Below are 15620 nucleotides of genomic sequence, written 5' to 3' on the forward strand. Positions count from 1 at the left end.
TGATCGAGTTGTATTCTGTCTTGAGCTTGCAGAGAGGGAGAGGGGTGGGGGGAAGAAGAGAGGGAAAGAGAAATAAAATGAAGGGAAAGGCAGTGAATTACAGTAGATGAAAGGAAGCAGGACAACATCAAAGTCTCTGGGAATCAGTCAGGATCTTTCTTCCTTTTGGCAACATTAGAGCTGGAAGGTGAATTAAGAGGCAGGAACTGGAAACTGAGCAGTCATTTTCTTGTAAAAAGATTATATAAAAAACATGCATAAAGGAATTACATTTGTACAGGTGCCAAGAAGCTTGTGTCTAATAGATGCACACCTGATGTGTCCACATCATACTTTAGGAATTAATTCCCTCTGAAATATACTATCTGTTTTGTTTTTATATTATAATCTAAAAACAAATCTGTCTTTGAGCCACCAGATAAAATAATTGTTTTGGGAGTGTGCTTACACAGGATTTCAAAAGAAAGCAGTCTAACCCTGCATTACTACTGAAGCCAGGTCAATTTATGGAGGCAGCTAATACCTGCTTCCTTCATTTCTCTGTCAGGTTTCCCTCTCTACAGTCCATCCAAAAGCTCTGTAACAATTAAAACATAGATTTATAAATACATTTACTAGCAAAATTATAAAATGTTTCCTTTCTTAGACTCAACAGAAAACCTTAAATGTGTAATGTGTAGTGAAAATATTTCTTCCCCCATGACTCAAATATGAAAGGAAAATAATTGTAAAGACTGATATTATCAGAAAGTGTTTGGTGAATTTCAAAGCAGATGTATAACTTGGCAAGAAAAATGTGAACAGACAAAAGTCCGTTTTTTTCTCAGTAGCCCGTCTACAGCAATGCCTAGTAGCAGCTACATATAGAAGAGTATTAGAAACAAGACAAATACAGAGGTTTGGGGCTCTCCTTTCCTGATTCTGGCTTTAATGACAGTGACTTTCTGAGCCACAGATTGAAGTAGGATCATCATATCATCTGATGGATTTTTCCTCTCTTAATTTATCTAATCCTATTAATATTTTTAGCCTCCACAACATTCTGTGGCAATGCATTTCACTATCATTGTGAGTCACATGGAAGGCACCTCATTTTTTATGTTTGATTTTTGTATATTTTCCTATGTGCTTTGTAGTGCTTTTGTTATGAGAAATAATGAGGAATCATTTCTGTTCACCTTCTTTATGGTGTTGATGACTACGTAGCTTTTCCCCTTAGAAACCCCTTTTCCACAAGCTGAAAAGTCAAATCCTGTTTATCATATGGAGCCTCAAGCTATACATTCACCCCCCTGTATTATTTGTTAGCTCTATTATAAAATGTGTAGATTTCAGTATCTGAACAGTATGCAGACCACAGGTGACCCTAGCACAGTGATCCATGTTTTGCTCTGAAACTCCTTCCTAGTAATTCTTATAATTTAATTTGTCTTCTAGACTACAGCTGAGTACAGAGTTGATATTCTTAAAGCACTGTCCACAGTTACCCCACAGTTTCTTTCTTGTAGGAAATAATTTGCAAATAACGGCATATTCTCTCACCTTGTTATTCGTCTTTGAGGAAAAGGTTGTCTCATTAAAAGCAAATTCTCCTGTGAAAACACAATGAATTGTTATGCATGGGATTATTTTCATTCTTGTTAGTATTCCTGTACTTCCAGTCCTCCTAAAGACTCTGCTTCATAGTCAATCGACTTGGAATGGCCCTAGTGGGCAAGTTCTTCACTTTCAAGTAGTTATCAACCACTTCTAGGCAGATATCTGTGGCTGTAAATGTGTGAGAACCAATTTTTACCACTTGCCTAACAAGATGGAAGAAGAGTGAAAGGCTAATGCAGAGTTTTATAGAATTAATACTGTGAAGAATAAACATTCCCATCTAATGCGAGTTCCTGCATAGCACAGCTCACTGTGTTTCACCCTGTGAGTCCTGTAACAAGCCTTACAGATGTCTTTCAGAAAAACGTGTATTCTTTGAATGAAATCTACAGGTAACTTCACCCCATTCCCAGTGGTTACACCTGCTAAAAAATCGAGTGTGATTTTGCTCACCTACTAGTCGCAAAATCATTTTGATCTCTCTCTGCGAGACTCATGAGCTGCCTTTTAGCAGATCTACTTCCCTCTCTCCACCAAAGTATCTCAAACACTGCACAGAATAGGAAATAAGAGCCGTTCAGATGACTACAACCGTGCATGATTTTTTTCCCCTGGAAGGATTACTTGTCCAATTACTACTTTCAAATATGTTTGAGCTGATGTTATGGGACCATGTGGAGTTAGCAGCTATATATTACAAAAGCCTTTAGAAGTCAGCACAGATTTCAAAATGGAGCCATACAGGAAATAGTGGTAAGCATGTCTAGAGGAAGAAAAGGGACCAGGCTTTAAAGGCTATTACAAAAGTAGCTAGTTTTGTTCCTCACAGAATTTACAAAAGCAGCTTTATCTCACTGCAGTGCTCCTAACTCATTTAGTCAATACTGTAAATATCACTAGGCCTCTGTCTGCATTATGCCTGCACAAATTTTGTCCAAAAACAGTGACTCTGGAAGTAATTTTTTAAAAAAGTTCTCACAAATACTATATATTTTTTATGATCTCACAAACTGTCCATGTACAGGACAGGAGGTGGAATGCAAAACAACCTGTGAATGGCTAAGTGAGAGGAGGTAAAAGAGACTAACACCCTGAGACACTCTGCTCAGAGGTATTTTTCTTTTAATGTGTTGAAACAACCTAGAGTGAAAAAACAGCTGTAAACTCTGTTATTTTTTCAGAAAAACAAAATGTCTATAAAATAAACAAGAGCTTGGTAGTAGGGAAAGAAATATATTCTGTTCAGGCTAGAAAACTGTTTACAAATGAATTCAATACAAACTAGAATTATTACCCTCTCCAGAGTTTGGGGGTGGTACATTATATCAACCTACACTCCAGTTTGGGGCAGAAAACTTGAAGAAAAAGTGACCTTTGGGGGCATGAAAAGAAGGTATGTGAACTGTTTTACAAAGACTGTGGTATAGCTGATCCTCAGATGACCTGACCAGTGCAGGGAGGAAAAATAAAACAAACACTTGGAGTGCAATATCCATCAGGTACTAATTACCAGAGCCATAAGTTTACATTACGTAAGTACTGCTATTTGAGTGGCAGTAACAGCACTATCACAGAGCTTGGATGTCCTTCTCTGAGATCTGAGCTGCATTGTAAATGGCCCAAATTTGCAACATTTTTATGGACACCTACAAATTCAAGAAGAGTTTCTGGTTCAGAGCAAGAATTTTCACTCAGCACTAAGCTCTGTGTAGAAAAGTTTTCTTTCCTAGAGCAAAATATAAGCATTACAAAATTGCTACCACATTGGAAAGTCTGACAAAAATAATTCTGAAATAAAGCATTAGACGTTGGCATGTTTCAATGACTCTTAATGAGCAGCTCAATGTGCTGTAGCAGGGTTGGGAGCTGGGGCTCTGGGCACGTGGTTCTGGGGCACTGATCCTCTGCAGCCTGAGATCCTCCCAAGTTTCCATTTTCCTAATGCCCTGGCAGAGTCCCAGGGATCCCTGAGTATCCTTAGGACTCCTTTGCTACAGAGCAGCACTCCAGAAGCAGAGATCCCTAATATTGCTGGGATCTGGCTGGCTGCCCAGGAGCCAGAGATTTGGAAATAGAGGCTCCTCAGCAGCATGGGCAGTGTATTTTTTTGTCTTTTTAATATTAATCCACAGAAGACAATATATTACCACAAAACATCCTTAAGTTTTATTGGATTGCCACTTTCCAGTAAAATTTCTTTTTCTTCTGGGGCAATAAGAAATCAAAGATTGTAATGTACATCAGCACCTAACTGGCTTCAGCTCCCCATGCTTATGCCCAGTAGTGATAAGAATGTGTAGAAATCCAGTTCCACTGAAACCCAGCAAGCTGAAGAAATGTTTTTTAAAATGGAATTTAAGGTTCTTAGACATCAAATGCTTTTGAAAACTTCACTCTTGATCTTTGGCCAGACTGCAGAATTTTTTGTGCTGAAGTAGTTGGAGGCAGTCTGGCCTTGAGCGTGATGCTCAGGTAGTCTGTGGAGCTTGCTGTGCAGGTGACAGGAGGCTGCCCTTTTGATTTATAAGCTAAGCTGAAAAGTAAGCCTAAGAAATGGCCTCTTACTGCATTTGCAGGGTTTCCATTAAGCTGTCCTGCTGCTTTGCAGCATGATTTTCAAGGTAAAATTTTGTCATCTCCTTTTCTCACAATCTGCATAACTGGAAAAGGTGTTTTGAAATGACTTCTAAGTAATGCCATATACTGCCCCTAATACCTGCTCACCCACAGAAAATTGCTAGGCACCTAAGCTAGCTCCCAGGGTGGCAGGGCATATCCAGTATGTGTGGCAGATATTTTGACTCTGTTTTTTCTGAGGAAATGCTTTCTTTCAGTCATTTTCAGAAAGAAAGAAAGAAAGAGGGGAAGGAGAAGACCACAACTTTACTGCTTTTTCTGTTTCTTTCCCTTACTTTTCTTTAAATTCCATATCTCAATCGTTTAGGCATAAAGTGATTAATCAGAACCAATGATCTTATTGTCATTTTGAAGATTAGTTAAGTACACAGTTTAGCAAAGGGCAGTCGTTTGTTGTGATATGCCAGAAAGGTCTGTTTTGCTGTGTGACACTGGCTAGTACCTTTTCTTTGTACAGGGTAAGGTGCTGGATACGTACAGCTCTGGCCCAAATGCCTGTGCCCCAGTAGAGAGCCCTGAAGCTCCCTTGCTGCTCAGTCCAGAGGCAGGAGAACACACTGTAGTAGGCTACCTAAGTGTGTTCTTTGATGGCATGGTGCCAGCATCCATGAATCTCCACTAAAAATGAAACCTCATTGCATCAGACATCCAGATGCCCAGAATCAAGAGCTTACCACGTCATGCTCCTTCTGTGTCCCTTCTACCAGCATACTGCTACCTCTGCCTTTGCATTAATAATCACATTTGTTGCATGGATGTTCTGGCTTTCAGTGGAACAGCATGTAGTACTCCATGACAGAGAAAATTTCATTGTTCAGTGTCTCAGTTTCACTTTCTCTAAAATGGAAGGCAACAATTATACTTCACTTAAAAGTACTGTATGTAAATCTTAATGTAGTCAATACATTCATAACTGTGAGCTGGCTAATGATATTGAAGAAGTAATCTGTTAATGAATAAGAGATTACCATCAATCAAAGCATTGCCACAATGAAGACATCCTAGGGGGAAGCAAGCATGTCTAATTAAGAAAGACAAGAGACGAATAGGATATATTGAGGATTTTTTCCCACCTATTTATGCAAAGTATTTAAAATGCCACAGTCATTATGTTTGGGAATATATTAATTTCATTGCCGCCACCTAGAGCACCTGGCTAAATCAGTGTCTTCAGAAATATGTTAAAGTAAGCATGTGGTCTCTGCAACAGCTCTAGACAAGCATATGTTTAAAATGAACAGGCATATCTACTGTTACACCTTGGATAACAGCTCCAAGCAGTAAAGACTTTTTTTAGTTTTAGTCACTTTTGCTAGCAGTCTAGCTTTCCTCTCCTTTGGAATATCTGTTGTTTCATCTGTGTACCTCTGAAGAGAGAAACAAGGATAAATCAGGGGAAACATGGGGCAAAGACCATACAGAGAGTGCTTGGGAGTGGCTGTCTTGAATATCACTGGTTTTTAGTTACCTTGTGATATGGTAGCACATTTTAGCAAGTCAGATTTGCTAAATGCATCTCATGTGTACTTCCCATGCTGACCTCAGGGCCAGTCTTTCCATAGGGAACACCTTTTCTTTCTTTGCTTAGTAAGTACAAATTTGTCTAATAAATTTAATGGTTTATATAAGTTTAATGGTTAATGTAAAGGTTTAATATGTACAAATGTGTAATCATTTAACAGTTGCTGGCATGCTAATATAATTCTAGCTTAGTTTCTTTACTTTTTAAAGACCATTGCTAATGTTCTTTCCAACTATAATGAAATAAAAATCTTCTGAAATAAGCATTTACTTAAAGTGTAAACCATAGAAAATACAAATGTCCAGGTTATATGCCATGTCGTGAACCTTAACTGGTATCCTTTTGCAACCCTATTTTAGACGACATCTAGTGAAAAGACAACCCTTACTCTCATACTGAAAGAACATGGAAAAAGAATCATATTCCAAGAGAATCAAATCTCCCAAGTCTAATGCTAAAGCAAGATGAATTAACATTACAGGTTTTTGAACTGTCCATTTCACAAACATAAAAAGTATATATTCAGTTATTCATACAGATAATTCAATTTATCCCTCTCCAGACAAGAAGATATATTAATCATTTGTGCTTGATGATCACTATCAAAGATTTATAAACTCAAAAATCAAAACCTCAGGGCTCATAGGTCCTTAAAACCTCCTGTACTTAAGTGATTACACATTACATGGATTTTGGCCATACAGCTCATGGCCAAATGCCCGCTCTGGTAATGCTTTTCAATGCCTCAACACAGCTGATGATAATTGTCAGTTTACATAATTCATTGTAATAATGAAAATGGAGGCAAATGACCAAAATGTAAGCTAGTAGGAAGAGGAAACAGTATCAAACCTAATCCTGCAGCTCAGCAAATTTGGAAGAGAACCTGTACTGTTGCATGGCTCATAACTTCCTCCTAGATAAACTTATATAATAAAACCTAGGAATGCTCATTTTTATGCCTTTAGTTTTTTGCTATTACTTGTGGCAAATATTATAAACCATGCAAGGGGTCAAATTTAAAAATGTGGTTTTAATACATGATTCCTTAAGGAAGCAAGCAAAACACAATACTTTACTCAGATGATAGGAACAAATAATTTGCTGAGTTGCTTTTTAAGGTATAAATGAGTCCATTCTGAGAGAAGGAAATAAATTACTTCAAATCTGGAGCGTCAAATTTATAGTACACCGTTATTTCCCTCCCTGCTGGCTAATACTCAGGTCCTAGAAATATTTTGGAAATCTAACAAGGTCTGTCTGGAAAAACTGGGATTACAAGGCAGAAAGTATGACGATGACTATGATAGCTGGATCTTAATAGCCAAACCAGAGTGACTCTGCTCTAGTACAATGTGTGGAGGCAGCTGCACCCTGTAAAAAGACCTCATAAATCTACAGATATATATATAAACCAATATTCACTTAAAATTCAGAAAACATGAAATAGATGGTACTTTTCAGAGATTAGGTACTTGATGGGCTGCTGCAGTCAAATACTTCTATAATACAGAGCACTGAAAGTAAGTGTGTAATATTTATTATTTCAGAAAAACTAAGCACATCTTATTTTCTTTTTTAACTGTTGCCAAAGATAGCACTGGCTTTTATGAAAGAGCACTACAGTTCATCATTAGTAAGAGATTTGGATCTATGATTTTCTTCCTTAGATGGAGATCATTAAATTTTGTATCTGCTCTACTGGGAAAAACCGACCAGTATGTGGGAGACATTTTTCACCCTTTCTTTGGCATGACTTGTCTTTTATTCTGCCTTTAGGAAATGCCTCAATAGCCCAGTCCTCTGTAGGAATTCCAGTAGCTAGGTTTATCTCAAATTGGAATATTTATGAAGTTCATAGGCAGGACTAAAGAAAGTCCTATGAGAATGATTCCTTGGAGTTAGTTTTATGAGAAAAGGACAACTATAAAGACAGCACTGTCATTTATATGCAAAACTACTGGGCACATAACATTGCACACACACTTCTCCATCACCCAAACACTACCCAGAACCCACTTGTTCACTGGTTCTCACTTTTCTGCAGCTCTCGTCCTATAGAATCATGGGTTTACCTTTCAGAGATTAGCTTCTTGCTCTCCTGGACTTTTCTACTAACAGTTGATATCAGCCAGGACTCTCAGGCCTGAGTCACCAGCAAGGGGCTGAAGGAACATATCTTCAGCATCATGTTTGAGCCAGCTTTCCTTGGGGACTGTTTTGCACTGGTGGTATTGTTGAGGAAGAGGTCTCCTTTCTCTGCCTGAGCAAACAATGACAAAACCCAGGAAATACTGGCTTTTACTGTCCTAGCTACCTTTACAAGCTAAAGAAGGCTTTGTATGTTGTCAAATATGCTTTCAGTTCTTTTTGGTGCATATGACGTGTGGTTGTGTCCCACTGTCATCATCTTGTTTTGGAATTGTGTGTCAGTGTGCTGTGGTTTTGCACGAGCTGAGTTGAGAACTGCTGCCCTGCAGCACAAGAAGGGTAATGGAAAAGGGGTTCTTGAAACAGAGGGAAGAACTCAAATCCCACCTCTTACACAGGGTAAATCACTACCATCAGTTCCTACATCTCTACCCTCACAGGTGCAGCTTCTTATTGTTATTCCCTTCTATGTATGACACACTGTGTACATGGCTGTATGAAAAGCCTGAGTTTTTGAGTCTGATCTCTTTCAGCACTGCTGTATGCATGTGCAGAAGGCAGGCTCAGACTTGGGTTTAGTATGCACACATGTATTTCAGGGGACTCCAGAAGAAATGCTGTACTGCATTCACCTCACATAGCATTGATGAAAATCCAAACCTGATTATGCTGAGGTGAGTGGAGAGTTTGACAAGTGTTTGAAAGCTCAGGCTGTTATATTTTTGCTACTGCAACATTGGTGTTAGATCTCAAAAGTGTCACTCCCTAAGTCCAGCAGGGGTTTTACACATTTTGTTTATTTTTCTATCAGCTTACTTTTTTTATACAAGAGAAGAATCATTTGAACAAAAAAGTGTGATTGGTGACTTTGCTGGCAACACCACAAAACCAGCCAGTAGAAAGACCAGCTTTTCTGATGCTGGGCCAGGGCCCGTGTCCAAGTGGCACGGCCACTCTGCATGTGAAGCTCCTATGAGTGTAAGAAGAGACAGAGGCAATACTGCCTAGGGTGAACACAGTGAAAAGTGAGGAGATGGGTCTTCAGCCCACAGACACTGCCCAGGAAAGGAAATGTGGACATAGCAAGGTGATCTTGCCTAGGAGGTGATCTTCACAGAATCATAGAATAGTTGGGCTTGGAAGGGACATTTAACAGTCATCTAGTCCACCCCCCTGCAATAAGCAGGGACTTCTTCAACCAGATCAGGTTGCTCAGAGCCCCGTCCTGCCTGACCTTGAATGTTTCCAGGGATGGGGCACCTACCACCTCCCTGGGCAACCTCTTCCAGTGTTTCACCACCCTCATCATAAAAAAATGTCTTCCTGAGGTCTAGTCTAAATCTAACCTCTTTTAGTTTAAAACCATTACCCCTTGTCCTATCACAACAGACTCTGCTAAAAAGTTTGTCCCCATCTTTCTTATAAGTCCCCTTTAAGTACTGAAAGGCTGCAGTAAGGTCTGGGGAGAGCTTTCTCTTCTCCAGGCTAAGCAACCCCAATGCTCTCGGCCTGTCCCCATAGGAGAGGTGTTCCATCCCTCTGATCGTTTTTGTGGCCATGACAGGGTATACTTCCATGATAACAATGGAAAATAATTTTTATGCAAACATTTAAAATATGAGCACAGAACTAAGTGTTTTCTTGAGCAAGAATGCATGCTTTGCCGTAAGTGAGCCTTTGGAGTTGCTGGAGCTGAATTAAAAAAAATAGTTCAACTTGAACCTCCAGGAGACGAGGGCAAATGCACCTGGGCAAACAGGAGACGGTAAAAGACCCTGTGGCTCAGGGTGTGACTCGAGACAGCCTCCTGTTCAGAGAGAATTTGTGGGAATGACCAAATTTCCAGGACGCTCTATGGTGCACCCTGCAGGAAGCAAACCCTGCCCACCAAAAAATGGGTCAGAAAAAGCAGTTCTCATCCAGGCTTTCTCATACCAGTAGTATCCTCCAGTATGGATGTTGTAGGAACAGTTCTGTAAGTAAAATTGCTTCCTCAGTTAATTAGCCCATGTGTGGTTGGCCCAACATCCGGACCTACAGAAATCAAATCAAAAGTAAAGATACAGAGATGAGCTCAAACCAGCAGTGAAAAGAAAGAATAAATTTCACTTACTGTTGAAAGGGCTCAGTGGAACAACCCCCACCCCCCAAAACCCCCCTGCAAAATATCCAACTACTATAGCATGATTTTCACCAAGTGATCACATTATGTTGATTAATCATTGCAGGAAATGAGTACCTCAATTCAGGTTTTATGCAGACCAGCAAGAGGGTGCAAGGAAGTCTGTGTTGCATATTGCTACCATACCTTTCAAGTTTTTATGTCCCTCAAGAGAAATGAGGCATTCGTAATGTGGGGAAAAAATAAAAATCATAGAGAGCACCATAAATCTGAAGGACTAAGTTGTGGAAATCACATCTTTAAACTGACACAGCTGTGATTAACTGGCAATGGCTTTTACAGTCAGAAAAGTTTTTGGTTATAGTTATTTGCCCAGGCAAAGTTTCTGGTGAAAAAAAAAAAAAGTACAACTATTTAATCAAATCCTTGTTTTGGGCCTGGTGGGATAGAATATGTTAAACCACAAGCCTTGCACCTCAAGAAGCTTGGGTTTGAATCTGTTCTGACCACAGAGACTTAACTTCCTAGTAGATGCTGGCTCACATTTTTTTATAAAACCACCCACAGGATTCAGCAGTCTCTCTTCAGCAGACCACTGGAATAAATCGTTGTTCATGACTGAGCTCTTCTTGCTTAGCTGTATTTGCAAGTTTAGGCAAACTCTGTGTATAGAAAGCAAGGGTCACCACTTTCCTGTATTCAAACACCAACTTGCCAATCAAAATTAAAAAGAATATATGTATGTATATATATGTATGTATAGTTAAAGAAAACAAAGGTAATTATTGTTGATACTGAAGTCTATATAGAGGCCTGAATCATAATTGACTTAAATGCTGTGGAATCACTTGTACTTACTGAGGATGTAGGAGTAATGCTACAAATCAAAATAATAGCATCATTCATCCATTTTGCATTTGCTTTCCCCACAGGAGATTGTACAAAGTGAAAAGCAAGCACAGCAGTGCCTTAAGAAATGTAATCTTCCACCAAGGAATAGCTTTACCACTGCAGAGCAAAGATCTAGGTCTAGTCAAACAACCTCCCAAGTTTCACCAGGATGGCTGTACCTGTACAAGCAAATTGAAAGGCTCATGCATATTGGCTGGGCACAAAATGCAACTATACAGCTCATAAAACTGCTAGAGCAATCCATTGCAGAATTTTACCCTAGATGAACTCCTTCACAATTTCCAGTCAGCATGGACCATGAACCACATCTTTACTGTAGTTTTGTTTCTTTCTTTGTATTCATGCATTCTAGACTTGGCAAGAACATATGTGAATACAGATCCACAGAGCAGTCAATGTAAAGGAGAAGTAACATCATTTACACGTAATAGAATTAGGTCAGAATGGCCAGAATTTTTAGCTTTATCCAATGGGTCAACAATACCCTAAAAGCCAAAACCAAAATCAGTCCTCATTTGGACCAATTAATAAATTGTAGCACTACACCAAAGCATCTGCTGCCAGGCTATAGAAACTCCAGTTACAAAGAAACAATTTTAAAAAAATCTCATAATAAATCTCATACACACATGCCATCAAATCTTTCAATCCTCTATGGATTTAGGTTTGATTCAAGTAAATGGGCTTGGGGTTTACAAACATAAAAAATCTCTGTGGAGACAATGCAAATGCATACAGTATCTTATTGACCAAAAAGCCCATATCAAACCAATTTATGTAAATTGTTCAAGCAGATTAATCTAGGAGATCAATAACATTCATTTAAGTAACTAAGACCCCAGTAAGCCTTCCTAATAATAACAACACAGGAAAAAAAGAATCTGGGAAGGAAAGACCAGGAATCCAACCCGAGCTCTATTTAAAGATGTAGCCAAAACTATACTTAGGGAGTATTTAAACTTACACTGCCAATTTTGCTTAGGTGAAAGGAAATTATGAGAGGAAATCGTGTATCTAGAACTCCTTAGCTTTTAACATCATCTTTCTTGGCATACTATTTCAGCCACACATTCTTGTTCTCATGTATAAGTTAATAGTTTGTACACATGCTTTTTGTATTGCAGGACTGTAATTTCAATACTTTTTTATTATACATAGCTGCACATTTTTGCATTTTAACTGAAATATCCTCAGTATTGTATTTTAATGCTAATATTTGATGCTGTTTTAAAGGCTAGCTGTGTGAGAAAATGTGAGTGACAAGGAAGAGAGCTGCCATGGATCAGAAATTCAGGCCACATTAGCATGCCTATACAGAATATGAAGTCATTGAAAAACATAACACAGAGCAAAATGGACTGCTCCCCAACAAGTCCTCTCTCTTTTATATAACTTTTTGGTAGTGGACAAGACTACCGGAGACTTAAAAAAAAAAAAAAAAAAAAAAAGCTGGACAAAAAAGATAAGCCAGCGTGCCAGAGAAAGAGAAGTGCCACAGCTCAGGTTTAGCAGGTGGTTTAGCAGCCACCCAAAGACCTTTGTAACCAGGGCATAAAACGGACCAAATGCTACTGGTACTCTCCAGAGATGTGGCTGAAAAAAAGATGTAAAGGTCCAAAGCATAGAGTATCTGGAGGAGTTTGAAGAAAGATTGATACTAAAAGATAAGGTAGTAAGGGAGACCTTGGTGTTTCATTCACAAAAAAATAGCCATAAATCAAGATGCTTTCTAAGCAGAAAAGAAACATGGTACAAGTATGAGCAGCTCTGCAGCCACAGAACAGACTTGCGCTGTTTGATATTTATGTCCTACTGATTAGCATGGCAAACATGAAATCTAAGTTTGCAGAAGATAATAATGAGCCAAATAGTGGAATAATACAATTTCACACTGGTGGAATATTTCATTAAAAGCAACATGCCAGGTACAGAGTAACTGGAGAGGAGGCATGACTGACCCCTCAAAATTCCCCATGGTCAAGATTTTAAAAGCATCTAGGAAAACATGTCATTGCCAAAAAGGCAGCAAGTCAGAGCTACCAAAAGGTACCCCATTAGGTGAGTTAAAAACTGTATTTGTAACACACTGCATTTGTCAAAAGAGTGTTGTAAACGGGGATATCCTGAAACTTAGTTTTGAGTCAACAGAGATTTTGAAATTTACATTCCTATATATAGATGCAAATATGTTTACATTTAAATATATACTTATTTATATTAAAATTATATATTTAAATTAGCTTGGGCTCTGACTCCACTCATCCTCAAACTTTTTCATACTGAATTAACCTTGGTAGATCATTGTGAGCAGAAATATCCCCAAACCCTGAGCTATTTGTCTAGGACAGATGGAGAGAGCAAGATTATTTTCTTAAACAGTCAGGAAAATTATTCTTTTCAACAGCTTACTTGGGAAGAATAATCTGATCACAGTTGAAAACCAGCAGGGAAGTATCAGACACCTGTTCCCTTTCTGGACTCTTTTACTTGTAGAGGCGCCATCAGAATATATAAATAAAATATGAGACAGGCTCCAAGGAATGGCCAGTTAACCGAACTATTCTTCATTCTGCCCAAGATCTGTAAGAAAGTTGCTGCTGCTGTTAAGTAAGCCTGCTAAATGCAAGTACAGTGGGACCTTGCCACAAGCAAGCTATTAGAGTGACCTATCCAGCTACAGGACAGCAAGTTGAAGAAAACTAATTTGTTTTTTCCCTCATTTCCCCCAAACAATGGAAAGCTTTCTCTTTAGAAGTTACAAATTAGAATTGCTTTGCTGATGATAAGCTCTGGCTTTTGTTGAGCAAACCTTAAGCCAGGAGTTCCTGTATTTTTTTCCAGGCACGATCTCTGGAGACTTGTGCTTCTGCAGCAGTCTCTTTTCCTGCTGCTGGTGTTATTCCCACTGCTTCAGCATTTTGCAAAATGCCAGTTTTCTGGAACTGTCTGGAATCCAATAGCTGATGCTGTGCGCAGGGGCTTGCTATATTCAGTGCTGCTACTAAAAGGGTCTTATGCCCCATTCAGAGGCTTCAATTTCCATGTGTTGAATTACACTTCTCTCCCTTGAACGTGAATGGAAAATGTTTGCCACATTTAAGAAAATAATCCCAAGGGAGCTATTATGCAGGCTAATAAAAAATACCAATTTAAAATCTACAGGGTTTTATTTTTCATGTGCTGTTCCTCTTTTTCACCTGTTTTGACACTAGGCTTTTGCAAGGCACTGAGCCCTAAAGTAAGCCTTTGTTATAGTCCTTAAGATTTCTTCTCTTTAGCAACTAAAGAGCTTGCACTGTGATAAGAGCTGGGCCATAGCAAAGTTGTGGCCCTCAGCTACTATTGGCTTCATTCATTTAGTGCACCCCTATATTTCAGGTGGACAAACCTCTCTTGGAGGGGTCCCAGGCTGTGTGACCTGTGCAAAATTATTTGGTGCAATCTGCACTGCACAGTAATTGACAAAAAATAAGTTGGTCAAGTGTGCAAACACAGTTTAATCAATACAGCACATACTTTTTCCAATGGCTGTATTTTCTTACAAGGTTTTCTGCTCTTCCTCCTGTCAAAAAGGCAATGTGTGCATTTAAAAGCAGCTCTGCTCCATTGCAATAATTTTGTATTGCTGTCAATTAACGTTTATATTTTTAACCTCTTGGGTCCCACATCGAACTGTTCAACAGGTGAATACAATATGACATAAACTTTCTCAATGGAAAACTGGATGTTGATGCATATTGAGAGAGTTTGCAATGCAGCAGCCTGGCAATGGAGTAGCAGTGAAGCCAAAGTTGGTATTAATCCTGTCCTCCTGCTATCTGTAGGCCCTGATTTTAGTGAAGTCTGAGATTTCACCACTGATTCAGCTCTTGTTTTGTGCATTTGGAAGGTACTGTTTGTTCCAACTTTAAGGTCCCCAAAATATGGAATATCTCTTCCATTGTAGGATTCAAGCTCCAGCCTGTACGTTTCCGGTCAAAGGCAAATTAACAGTCATTTAGGGTAGCAATGATGTACTTTTTCCTCTCTCCCATAGTTGTATTTGTGTGAAATACTTAACAGCATTCAAAATAATAGTACCACTTTGACTTTTCCAATACAAAATCCGCAATAACAAAATAATAGATTTAACAAAGCAAAAGCTAAAACTTTCAAAAAGTGCAATATCCACCCATATAATTAAAAAGAGCTCATAGGCAGTGAAAAAAATCGTACATTTACTGAATTAATAACCAGTCCCACAAATGTCTGCATATTTTATGAGCTGCAGATGTGCATTTATACTTTAAGCATACCCATATTAAAGTACATGGTTTGTCATATATTTGCTGTGTTTTCACGACAAAACCAGCTCTACAGAAAAAGAGGACTTCTTTAAAAGCAATTATAAAAGGCATCTTGAGACATCCTTATGCATTTTACATGATACTGTACATGCAAAATACTGTTTTAATTCCAATATCTTTATATTGAACCAGTTGTGTAACCCATTCACATAAACACAGCATGGAAAGCTGGTTTTACTGTTCATCTAAGTGCTTTTTAAAAAGATCACTGCAGAAAAATTTTACTCCAATGATATGTGTAAAAGCATGGCATGACCTTTAGATGTCGTTGAGATTAGCAAAGTCAAGAAACTGCTTCAGACACAGTTTCATTCTTAAATGACTGTTTTAA

Source organism: Phalacrocorax aristotelis, chromosome Z, assembly GCF_949628215.1.
Source record: "Phalacrocorax aristotelis chromosome Z, bGulAri2.1, whole genome shotgun sequence".
NCBI lineage: Eukaryota > Metazoa > Chordata > Aves > Suliformes > Phalacrocoracidae > Phalacrocorax > Phalacrocorax aristotelis.